Below are 13,181 nucleotides of genomic sequence, written 5' to 3'. Positions count from 1 at the left end.
AGTAAAAAAGGATTTGGAGGTGCTCAAGAACTCACATAATTCCAATCAAAGAGAGGTTGACTGCAAGAAGGGAGAGGTCAAAGCAGTCACCAAAAATCTATTTAGAGCAGGTGCCAACACTGATTCGGCCAACTTAAAGAAGATTTGGATGCCATGCTGGTGATCTTGTTGCTCAAAGTGCAAGAAAATTGCTTGTACTGCTCTGAAATTATTGAGAAAGTACTTGAGCTATGCATAAGTGGTTATTGTGCTAAATAAAGTGCATAGGAAGTACTTGAAAAGTGCACATGGAGCACCAGGAAGTACTAGAAAGTGCTTCATAGTTCTTATGAGGTGCTAAGAAATGTCTTAGGGACAACTTCATGGTTCTAACAAGCTTAGAAAGTATTGAGAAGTGCTTCGTAGTGCTCAATGGATCTTAAAATGTGTGTAAACAAAGCTCAGAAGTGCTAAGAGGTGAAGCAACTATGAGACAGCTTCATAGTTCTTATAAGGTGCTAAGAAATGTCTTAGGGACAACTTCATGGTTCTAACAAGCTTAGAAAATATTGAGAAGTGCTTCGTAGTGCTCAATGGATCTTAAAATGTGTGTAAACAAAGCTCAGAAGTGCTAAGAGGTGAAGCAACTACTTAGAAGTCCTTCTTTCACAATGTTTCACAGTGCTCAATGGTGCAGTAGAAAGTGCTTAGAAAGTAGTGTAGAAACTGCTTGGAAGTGCTTCATAGTGCTTGATGTTGCTTAGAAGTGCTTAGAAATAGATTCAAAGTGCTATGAGGTTATTAGAAAGTGCTTAGCAAGTGGTAAAAAAGCAATGTAGCAATTGCTAAGAAGTGCTTCACATTGCTCAATGATGCTTAGAAAGTACATAGAAGTGCTTAGAAAGAGCTCCAAAGTGCTATGAGGTGATTCGATAGTACCTAGAAAGTGGTAAGAAAGTAGTGTAGCAACTGATTCAAAGTGCTTCAAGGTGCTCAATGATGCTTAGAAGGTACTTTGAAGTGCTTTGAAATAGCTTCAAACTACTTACTAGGTGATTAGAAAGTGTTGATCAAGTGGTTGAAAAGCAATTTAGCAACTACGTAGAAGTGCTTCAAAGTGCTCAATGGTGCTTAGAAAGTGCTTAGAGAGTGTTCTTTGAAAGTACTTAGAAAGTGCTTAGTAGGTGCTTGGAAGTAATAAGAAGTTTCTTTGTAGGTGTTTCAAAAGTTCTTACCAAGCATTCTAGAATTTTCTTTTAATTGCTAAAAATAAATTGGATAGCAGCATTAAAGCGCATGCATCAAATGATCTTATTCTATGTTGTTTGTCCATGGTATGGTTGGCAAGAGAGAAAGAATTCTTTGGAATGTGAATCGGGGTTCTTGACGTCTATGAAAGCGTTGATGGATACAACAATCCAATATGTTCAGCAGGAGAGTAGAGCCTTTATGGTTCCTTCACAACCTACAAGGGCCTCTATTTTGAAAACTGTTGTGTATATTGTTGGATATTGTGTTGCATGTGGAAACCCCCTCTTTTGGCCAACCACATGGAAGGGGTTTACTTGTTGGAATGTCAACATAAGTATCGCCCATTTTTCTTTGCAGTATTATGTGGAACCGGGTCAAAGTGCAATTATCCAACGTGCAAAGTAAAGATTCTAGATATTTCCAAGTGTTGGGTGCTCGATATTTGCATACACAGAGCTCAAAGGTGAGTTCACTGTACTCAGCTTAATTCCACTTTCCATGAGATTAGTCTGTCAAGAGTTCTTGTCTGCTTACACTTGATGAGAACAACACATAGCTATCTGATGGTTTTTGGTTGTTCAAGGACACATTTATGGATGATAGCCTTTCTTGCAAAATGGATGTTGCACCAATAGTGGTTAAGGAGAACCATGGCAAGGCTACTATTGTGGATGACTCCAGAAAGCTCTCAACCCACAATAAGGAAGGTAAAAAAGAATATTGATGTAATGTTTCATTTTGTTGGACTAGCTTTCTCTTGTTTACCCCAAACCTTGCTATGATCCTAGAATGAAAAACTCCGGATAAAGTAAGGACCTCGAGGTTGAACCAATAGTGGTCGAGGAGAACCATGAAAAAGGCTACCATTGTGGATGACTCCAGCAAGCTCTCAACTGACAACCAAGAAGGTAAAAAAAAGAACATTGATGTTGTGTTTCATTTTTTTGGACCAATAGTGGTCGAGGAGAACCATGAAAAAGGCTACCATTGTGGATGACTCCAGCAAGCTCTCAACTGACAACCAAGAAGGTAAAAAAAAGAACATTGATGTAGTGTTTCATTTTTTTGGGCCAGCTTTCTATCGTTTTACCATAAACCTTGTTGTGATCCTACAATCAAAAATTGTGGATAAAGTGGAGGACCCTATTGGATGTGGAGATGTTATGGGTGATTGCAAAAACATTATAAAGAAGCATAAGCAGCAGCTAGAGGAAGGAATACAACCTCGAGGTTGAACCAATAGTGGTCGAGGACCTCGAGGTTGAACCAATAGTGGTCGAGGAGAACCATGAAAAAGGCTACCATTGTGGATGACTCCAGCAAGCTCTCAACTGACAACCAAGAAGGTAAAAAAAAGAACATTGATGTAGTGTTTCATTTTTTTGGGCCAGCTTTCTATCGTTTTACCATAAACCTTGTTGTGATCCTACAATCAAAAATTGTGGATAAAGTGGAGGACCCTATTGGATGTGGAGATGTTATGGGTGATTGCAAAAACATTATAAAGAAGCATAAGCAGCAGCTAGAGGAAGGAATACAACCTCTAGATCCAAAGGAAAGTACTAACCATGATTCCCCCAAAAATTGTGCCCACTCGAAACTTTAGGTTCCCTGTGCTATTTACTTTTTACGAAAATAAGAAATTTTTTTTTGTCTCAGTGTCAATCTCCACTTGAATTTGATGGGTGCTTTTATGGGCGTTGTAGTAAAAGTATGAGTCATTGGTAGTTCTTGGCACTGGCAATGTAATGAAGAAAATCTGTGGCATTTTGATTAGGTGACACCCCACGTAGTTGAGTTCCATGTCCCTCACCTCAATGAGGACACTATGCATGCCTTGATCATTAATATTAAGGATACGCTTCGTGTCACTCATCACAAGAAATCGGTACCAACCCCCCCAATATTGACATGATGCACTTTGAGATTGTGAAGCAGAACAACTTTGTGAGCACCATGTGCACCACTTTGCAGAATGGTTTGTTCTTGGGGCTAGTGAGTATACATTTGGAACACATGCAACGAAAGAGACCTACAACAAAAATATGCTTGCCTCAATCCTGTAGGTACTTGAGTAGGTGGATTCCAAGAGATTCGTGCAATAAAAGCTCATAGGATTTCAAGCATTGTGAACATATGCTCTATTTTAACTTGAGCACTTTTTGGAAAGAGTTTCCACGATTCAACAAGGGTAACACCCTTCTGCTAGACGACAAATATTACATGTGCTTCTTGAATGATGAAGATTCCTACGTTATCTTGCCTTCTCTAGATGACCAGACAGAAGAGCAATGGGAAAATTTCTTGCATTATAAAATTTTGCTATTTGTCTATGAATGGAAGATATCAAAAAATCAATCGAAGACAGCCACTACATTTGCAATGGATGTAAGAAGAAAGCAAGAGCAGTCTAAGCTTGCTGAAATGGTGAGGAAAAGCATGTCAAGTGGGGGCAAAGTCCTACCTCCAACACCACGTTAGAAGAGGGCTAGATAATTTTGACTATGTATGCATATATAAGAACATCCTTGATGGGTTTGATAATGTAATTCATGATGGGAACTTCTTATGTTTTGTAAAATTTAAATGAATTTGACATTGTATTGTGGAATTAAACGATGATTTATAATGTGAAACCTGATTTTCTCTTAAATTGACTATTCCCTTGTATGCCTTGCAAGTTTTCTGATTATAAGTTGGTTTCAAACTGTTTTAGTTTTTTGTCTTTGGGCTTTTGTAGGTGATTAAAACCACTTGTAAGTGGGAAGAAGTGTAAGTTATACCACTTGTGAACGTGAGACTACTTGCAAATGGTTGAGAACCAATTACCAGTGCTTGAGAACCAATTTCAAGTGCTCTATGAGATTAGGACTATGTGTATAAGAGTGTTCTTGCATCACTTGTAAACTAGTGACCACTTGCAATTGGTTGAAGATTTTTTTTACAAGTAGTCTATGCTTATAAGAGTGTTGTGGAAAACATTTCTAGGTGGTTTCAAGAACCAATTACAACTTGTAAGAACCATTTGCAAGTAGTTCAAGGCACTTGCAATTGGATGGCAATTTTTATCTGAACCACTTGTAAGTGGTCCCGTCATCTGAAAGTGGTTGACATAAGTTGTGAGTGGCTACAAATACTTGCAAGATTTAAAAAGCTTCAGCTATTGGGTCAAGAATGTAAGTTTTTGTTAGGAAAAGATACAAGAAAGGGGTACCCAGCTATACCTCAAGAGTAAAACGTGTTATAAAAAGGGATGGTATCAAAAGTCATGCTATTGTAGATTTGCTCATACACAGTATCAATCAAGATATAGACATTAGGATCATCTTTCTTAGGATAAAGGGAGACTTAAGGCATCTAACTAGGTGAAAGTACATCATCTAATAATGTGTATCGATCGGAGTGTCCCTTGACTTTGTTGTAAAAGTACCCCTCAACATAGTAGGAGTTCTTCTTGATCTAATTGCGCCATGCATCCTTTTAAGTTGCGGTGGATAGCATCTTCTCTACGCAACACCTCAGTATATACAAATCAGAGTTAGATTCCTCAACATTAACTGCAAAGTTATCTCTAATATGCAAGGCATCACTCAAATCATCATGATGACTAGTGTACAACAGCGCAACGATCTCCTCGTTGCTTAAAACAACATCTTCATCTATGTTAGTCTCTGTTGGTAGGGTCTTTAAGTACCACCATGATTCTACATGAGATTTGTTGACACATCTTCTCCATTGACCATGCACACAAGCATGACAGAAGCGAAATAAGTTTCTACACCTCAGTGCAGTCATATTTGTAGAAGAGAAACCACTCACACAATGCAAAGAATGTGATCCACTCATTGGCATCCAATTTCATTGTATGTCTCTCGGCACATCACCAGCCTTGATTTCCCAAAAGACTCTATCAACTTTATTCACAGTTGGCCAACAACCTAAATCTTATTGCTCATTATGGTGAGATAATTTACCACAGTAGTGTTGCATTATGCAGGGGGTGTCCATCCACCTTCAACTGCTCATGGGTCAATGCCCTCTTGATGATTTCTCTAGCACCATCATGTTCACCTTTTCTATGAGCTGACCCAAAATAGTTGTGCATCATCTTAAGCTGAGTAAGGTCAAAAAACCTTGCAAAAAAATACAAAGGCCATCGTGCTTTGAATCATTATGTTGCACCATCTGACCATACCCAATGTCGTTCTAATAAAAAACCCTAGTCCTTCAACCACTGGTCATGCAAAAGAAAACAGTGTCGCACAAAAAATGTGGCATACACATTGTCATCAGATATATAAGATGCAGAATTTTTTGGATGTCACCCATTCTCGAACGCATATAGCAGATGTGGACCAACATGCTCACTTGACTAGAATAGCAATGCATGGATTGGATCTCATTTTCAATTTTGAAACTAAATTTTTGGGCAAAGTCCACCATAGAAACAATGCAATCACTTGGAAAATTTTATAAACACTCTAAAATTGTCGGCCTACCATCTGTAGATGTAGGTATGTTTGATGAACTTGGTTAGCTTGTCTTTCATGAATGGAATGAAAGTGGAGCACCCAATCTGCTGAATAACGAGATCTTTCCTTTTGTGGCATTGCCCATCTTCGTCCAATTTGTGTGTCTCCACACCCAAAAAAACCTTTGCAAGTGCCATAGAAAGAGCTCGAGGCATGAACATACATCCACAACAACCATGAAGAAGAGCTCAAGGCATCAACACGACAAAACATCACACACACACACCTAGCTTGAGAGAATGCTCCATCTTGTGTGCACAGAGAGAGAGAGAGAGAGAGAGAGAGATTTATGGACACACATCAAACAAACGCGCACAAAGAATGCTCTATGAAAAATGCACATGCAAAGAGAGGGAGAGCCTAGCTCAGTGTCTGCAGGCCACGTCGAATGGGCATTCAAAAATGCACACCCCTCATTTTTAATTTTTCTTTTGATTATTGATTCAATGAGTTCCCTCCCCCAAAATCATTATTGACTCAACGAGTTCCCTCCCCCCGAAATCACTTGAAAAGGGAGTGTCCAAGACAGTCCTTTTTAAACCACCAATACATGCCTTGAACCATACACCATATCCCATACCCGAGAACAAAGAGTGTCTCCAGTAGGCCTTGGTGGAGGAAGCTAGAATCCTTTTGTTTCGCGGTACAATAGTGTGTCCCATTCAAAGCTTTGCCTTACCATGACCTCTTGTTTGATAAGTCCTTTGAATTGAGTTGGGAGGAGAGAGAGAGCCGAGAGAGAGAGAGAGAGAGAGAGAGAGAGAATACATGCTGTTTGGATTAAAGGTGTAAATTTAAAACAAAAAAAATTAACACTTCTTTTTTCAAAAATTTAGGAAAATTTTGGAGGGATCATTTCGTCTCAAAATGGAAAAATTGTTCACGTGGCGTGGCACAAAGGGTCAAGGAACGATCAATAGAACGTTAAGATGAATACGACCTAGCCTGAGTAGACTTGGCACCTTTTGTTAATCATGGTTTAGAAACAAAAGTACCATTCAAAGTTTGAATCATGATTAAGACCCAAAAAACATTGTACATAATCTAAAAACAAAGAGATTGGATTGATTCAACAATAATGAAATGGTTACAAAGAGTGCATTGTTGTAAACCTTGGGAGAGGAAGCCCAAATGACATCATAGGAGAGATAATCAAACCATCTAAATGAGGTAAAAGATAAATAAAATTACCTAGAACATTGGGTCAAACCCTATTGCGGGGCTGCATGATGAAACATGTGAACACACCATACATATTAGTTTAAGGGTCATAGATGGAGATATGCCAACAAGAGAAGAGGATAATTAAAACCATAGGGGATAAGCTAAGATTACCCAACATTGTAGTCATCACTTACAAGAAAATCCAATTCTTTAGAAGCACATGCTTATTTGTGAGAAGACAAGTATGAGACAAACTATACTCGTGACTTTGGCACTACAATGGTGGGAGCAGCCTTGTTTGAACTAGCTCCACCGGGTTTTTCATTCATATTAATAGTTTCACAAGTTACCCCATATGGGAGCTCCCAGTTGAACTTGTACACAAGATTGGCAAGTACTAGCTCCAACATACGTAGACCCAAGGGTAGCCCCAAACACCTGCGCCTCCCCGTCCCAAATGGTATGAACTCAAAATGCTGACCTTTGACATCTATGTCCTTTTCTTCGAACCTCTCTGGTATAAAACGTGTTTCATCCTTCCAGAATCGTCGTCCCTTCCAATGGCATATGCATTCACAAACACATGTACGTGTGTTTGCTGGTAGCGTATAGTTGTGCACCTTACATTCATTTGAAGAGACATGTGGTAACAAAAGCGGTACTGGAGGATGTAGGCGAAGCACCTCTTTCACCACATAACTCAGATATTTTAAACTTGAGAGGTCTGAATCAAGGATTTGTTCCTTTCTTCCTATGATTGTGTCAATCTCTCTTTGGAGCTTCAAAAGACAATGGGGATTCTTGGATGAAAGCATGAATAGGTGGAATGATATTTAAGCTATTAGATAGCATATCACAAAAACAATCTTGTGGAAAAAAGAATACAAACTAAATAAAATTTATAAGTGATTGCACTTATACATTTTATTCTTTAAGAGCTATCCATTGACATATATCATGATAGAAATTTTATGTGAGCTCATGTCTAATTGTAAGCCAAAGTTTTTTAAAATAGGTGTCCATGGACACAACTATTTGAGCCACCATTCTATGCTTTCACCCTCTTTAGCAACTCTGACATACCCCACTCTAAAGTCAGGGTGGTTGAGTGAATGCTACCTCCAAAGATTCCCTAGATATTTGAAAAAAGAAGTCAATCCGAATTATGAGTGTTAAATTTTTTTATTTTTTTTACATCTTTAATTTAAAACAAGCACATGGCATGTAATCTCTCTCCCCCACACTTCAAGGGACTTATCAATGACCAAAAAAACAATAGGACATGGTAAGGTAAAGCTTTGAATGGGACATTGAGACATAAGGATTCTAAGAACCTTGACATACCTAGGTGTTGTGGACAATACCGCAAAGCTTTGAAACTAATAAAATAGACATTTTACAAAATGTCCATGAAAGTATAAACTCTGTATTTCAAAGCTCCGAACGTGACTCAAGTCATTTTTCTTAGACTCCTAAAAACTATGGCTTCATGAGTGAGCTACTTCTAATTAATTAATTTAATACAACATAATGCATGCATGAGAAGGCGAGTGAAAAATAAACTTGTGTCTATATATTGTGAAATAGGAGGGACGGCGGGGGAATGCTCTCACGCTCTTGACCTTGGGTCATCCATGGTGAGGGTACCTTCAATATGTTTCGCGAGGAGGGCACGCAGAAAGTCATCTTTGGGAGTAACATTCTCCATCGACATGGCTTGCTTGCGTTCGTTGAAGACGCGAGTGACCAGGGCGTCCATGTGGGTACGGTAGGATTTGAGACGGCGTTTTTTGAATCGATCAAGCAATGACAGCCAAGGGAAGAAGTCGCCCAGAAAGGGAGCAGCCTCTAGCTCTGCATCCTTGACAATTTGCGGCAGATCCTTACCTCCTCCTGCTCCATCGAGAGAGTAGAGTATGCGGATAATAAGCTTGGTGGACATGGCGCCAACGCATTTGCCAAGGTCGACCGCAGTGGTGCCAGCTTGGGAGAGATGCGTGATGTTGCGCAAGAGGGCGGCAACCTCTTCTCGCCGCACGTACTCCATCTCCTGCATGCGCTTAGCCGTGAAGAGCTCCATGATGCATAGCTTCCTGCGTTTCTGCCATGGCTCGCCCTGGTTGGCGAAGAAGAGGTCGTTCTCCTTCCCGAAGAGTAGAGCCGAGATGAACCCGTAGGCTGGGCGATTGGCAAACTCCTTGTCCTGCGTCACAAGAATCTCCTTGGCCAGCTCTGGGCTGGACACCAGCACGCACCTTTGGCGGCCGAACCGCAACCCCACGATGTCCCCGTATTTGGATGAGAGCTTGGCAAAGTCTTGGTGGGGGATGTTCATCACATGATGGACGTGGCCGATGATCGGAAGTGCCAATGGACCTGGTGGAAACTTCCCCGCACGCCCAGCGCGGACTCAGTTTCTAATTGCCCACAGCAGGCTCAAGCACCCGCAAACCAAGAGGGCGAAGCTGGAAGCTTCTGCGAAGCCGCCGCCGTCTCCTCCCAATATCCCAGCTAGCTGTGCCAAATTAGTGGCCATTCCTCTCCAAATATGTTCTAATCAGAGAGAGAAGAGGAAAGAGCGAGGAGCGTCTTGTGTCTACTCCTAGCTCTTACTCATGTGTGCGTGGCCTCTGTGATCTAGGAGTCCTGGCCGGGAGTTTCCTCTGAACACGAGAATTTGTCTGGAAGCCACGACGTCGAGTCAGAGCTGCACGTAGTACCGATTGTAATGACTTCGGATAGCTTCGGCACGTTCCTACTTTCAAAGATTTTGAGTCTTGACGCTGGTATTGAAAGGTTAAAGTAGTGGAAGTCACAAGGTAACAAGGGAAAAAGTGAGGGTACTGAAAGTGAAAGTGCGAGTTTAAAGGAGGGTTGAGAGCAATGGTAGTGAGAGAGTAGACTTTAGAGAGAGAAAAGTGAGGCTACTTAGTACTAGATTATGTTTTATTACTTATTCTGCCACACTTAGTACGTACTGGCAGCTTCTTCAGCTTATTCAATAGTCGTGAAAATTACATCTCTACATGAAGATATTTTCCTCTTTACCTCTTGTAAAGTGATCTTGTAAAAACAAGGCGTCATTGCACGTTTGGAACGCGCATAGCCAGAGATGACAATCGTTGCTCTAAGCCATGCGCGTGAATGTATTGCATGATACGATCTGCAATGAGTAAATTGAAAAAAAAAAACTATCGCGCACAGATGTGGCATGCCTTGCTCGTTCCATCAGCACACATCTATGGAACTTCTACTCTAAGCACCTAGGGCCCCCCCCCCCCCCCCCCCCCCTGCGTCTAGGTGCTTGTCTCGCATTTCCAGCTTCCTCGCCACTTGCGAGGTGTATTTTGCGAGATTCGGCTTATTAAGTCTTTTTTCGAAATGGGTACGACATACTGGCATCCAAGATGTGTAGATTAGATGTAATATCCAAGTTCCAACCGACCTCTTTACCATGTAAAGGGTTTAAGTCCTTTATGAAAGATATTTTTGGACTACATAACAAATTCTTAGTAAAGGGTTAGATTTTGGGTGCATCTTTGGACCGTTGGATAAAACTTGCAGATTAGTGCCACATGTCAAGCATAGATCGCGATGCATCACCTACTTTCAAAGATTTTGACACCCATATTGAAAGGTTAAAAAGGAGTTGGAAGTGAGAAGTTACCAAAGTATTGAAAGTTAAAAGGAGGCGCTAGAAGAATGAGGGTACTGAAAGTGAGAGTTTAAAAGAGGGGTGCAATGCTGAAATTTGAAGTCTTCCCAAGTAACCATAAGCCTCTAGAGTTGTTGTTGTAGGGTAATTAATGTCCCAACTATGGGACGAGACCAGTACAACAGTATAAAATTTTGAAAATGTTAATGGCGATCTTTTATTGCGGTTAGTAGAGAGAGAGAGTCCAAAATGGATGGTCAAAGAAGAGAGAGGAGGATGGGAGGACATTTTTTCATTTCAAGTTTACCGCAAATATTACCACATTTATTACCGCAATTATTGCCACGCTTATTACCGACCCCGCTTTGGCGCTTAAACATTCAAATTTGGGTATTTCCCTTTGTTTTGCTTATGAAAAAAGTTTAAAGAATATTATTTAAAATTTCAAAAAGATGAACAAAACGAAAGAACTGATCCAAAGAGCCTTGAACAAGCTAACAGAAGATCGATGCACTAGTGATTGATAAATTTCTACATAGTGGATGAGGTGTGTGGAGCCTTATTAATCTTCAAGCTCTCAACACTAATCCACCAAGAATATCAATTAGCACAAGGATCTGTAGATGCCTTGTTAAAAGACCATACTCATCTTGAGGCATGTATCTACCCATTTCATAGCTCAGATTGGATGAGCAACTTAATTATCTTTTTGTTAGAGAGATTGTGGAGCGAACAACCTCAATTTTTGCAGGCCAACTATCCTTGAGCATGAACTTGCTTCAAGATGTTGTGACGCATTATATGCAAACAAAGAAGATAGGACATGCAAGGGAATCTCACTCTTAGTAGACACAGCTCCACCATGTGACTCCACTCCAACAATGTGCACGTGGCTTGCACTTTTGCAAGAACCCTCATTCTCTTGCAAATGGGAGGAGGCTTGGAAACCAACATTTTCTCAAGTTAGCAGTTGTGAGGAGTCCTCAACCTCCATTGTCGTAGCCCTCGTGTTTCCATACTTTGCCATCATGAACTAGCCATCGTGGCGGCTGATCAAGGGCTGAGTTAGTTGAAACTAACTCTTGAATTTGTTGACTTGGTGTCTGATGATTGACTAGGTAGAGCTTACCAAGGGCAATGTCGAAATGTAGCTGCAATGACAACTTATCATGCTTGACAAAATTATATATAGAGAGAGAGAGAGCGATGAATGGGCGACACAACAAAGACTTTTCATAGAATAAAATATACAAAATGTTTACAAATCATCTTCGAAAAGGTCTCTATAAGTAGCTTGATTTAAATCTAAACCCATGGCTCCTAAATCAATAAAGAGAGAAATTGAATTATCGTTTGTGGATGTGCTGGCTTTATCTTCTTTGAACTCGTTATTAGCTTCCATCTCACCATCGTCATCATGGAAATCATCCTTGCTGAGATTGGAAGCGTTGGGACTTGAATCATTGATCTCTCTCCCCCTTGACTCCCCCTCATCCAATGTAATAACAAAAAATTTGGTTGATGGATCGATGGTATGTAGTGACCTGTAGAAGAGAAGTTCAAAAGTGAGTGACACTAGTGCCAAATAGAGGGATCAACTTGTGGCATTGAGGGATCAACTTGTGCCAAATACTTTGAAATGTAAACAAAACCTCTTTCACGATCCATCCTTCGGCCATGCATGCCTCTTGGCTGGGCCATAGTCACACAAAATCTTTGAGAGTCTTTAACAACCTCTCTAGAAAGGACATCCACCGTGCATGCACTACTACACATATCGCAATCTCCTCAACCACATGAACCAAAAGGTGGACTTGACTAAGAAGAATGGATCGAGGAAATGCATCCTCAATGGCGCACACAATTCTCATGGCAAGCGACTGAGCAGCAAGGATGGCATCTATTTCAATTTCTTTGGAGCTCACAAACCTACAAGATAACACACTAGAAGATATAGTGCATATAGAGAACGGACTGGTTGAATAGAGATATGACGTACCTTACTAACTCTCTGAGTTGAAAATAGCTTCCCTCACTTTCTTTTCCCGCCACACACACATACTCACCGGAAAAATGAACTACAATGTCAAAAGATTAAAATACTGTATGATTTTAATCTTGCAAAAAATTCAATACACAAACAAAACGAGGGAGAAGATAGGGAGGAAAGAAAGAATTACCTTTAATATTTTGTGCCAATCATGAGTCTTTTTCAACCCATACAATTGAATTCTTTCACTTTTATTTTCCTATGTGAAATCTACCTTTAGTGACCTCATGTACCCCATGGGTGTGCAAATAGATGTAGTGGAACCCTTCACTCGATTAAGCCCAACCCTCCCTAGCACCCAAAGAGTTTGTTTTTCCTATAATGTGGTCCCATAGGGTGTGAGAAACATTCTTGAATTGTGCATGGGATCCAAGAGATGTTGTATTTTTAAGTCCTTTCAATATGGAAGCCTAAAAAATATGGAGCTCCTTCACATATCTTTGGTGGAGTAGACGAGGGTGGATCACTACTCTAGTGCTCTTCCCAAATGGTTTCCCAATATGTGGTTGTAAGCTTTAGAGGTGTCTTCCGATTTGTTGGAGCCTTGTAT

General features: G+C 40.4%; 1 pseudogene; it reads right to left on the bottom strand.

The window, feature by feature from the left end:
* Positions 1-6,929: 6,929 nt before the first annotated feature.
* LOC147417614 (cytochrome P450 71AU50-like) lies at positions 6,930-9,646 on the bottom strand (annotated as a pseudogene).
* Between the last annotated feature and the right edge of the window lie 3,535 nt (positions 9,647-13,181).

This window comes from Adiantum capillus-veneris, chromosome 30 (assembly GCF_014529385.1).
Source record: "Adiantum capillus-veneris isolate H3 chromosome 30, ASM1452938v2, whole genome shotgun sequence".
NCBI classification, from domain to species: domain Eukaryota; kingdom Viridiplantae; phylum Streptophyta; class Polypodiopsida; order Polypodiales; family Pteridaceae; genus Adiantum; species Adiantum capillus-veneris.
The sequence above is the reverse complement of the archived record's forward strand: the minus strand, read 5'-3'. Positions and strand labels throughout refer to the sequence as shown.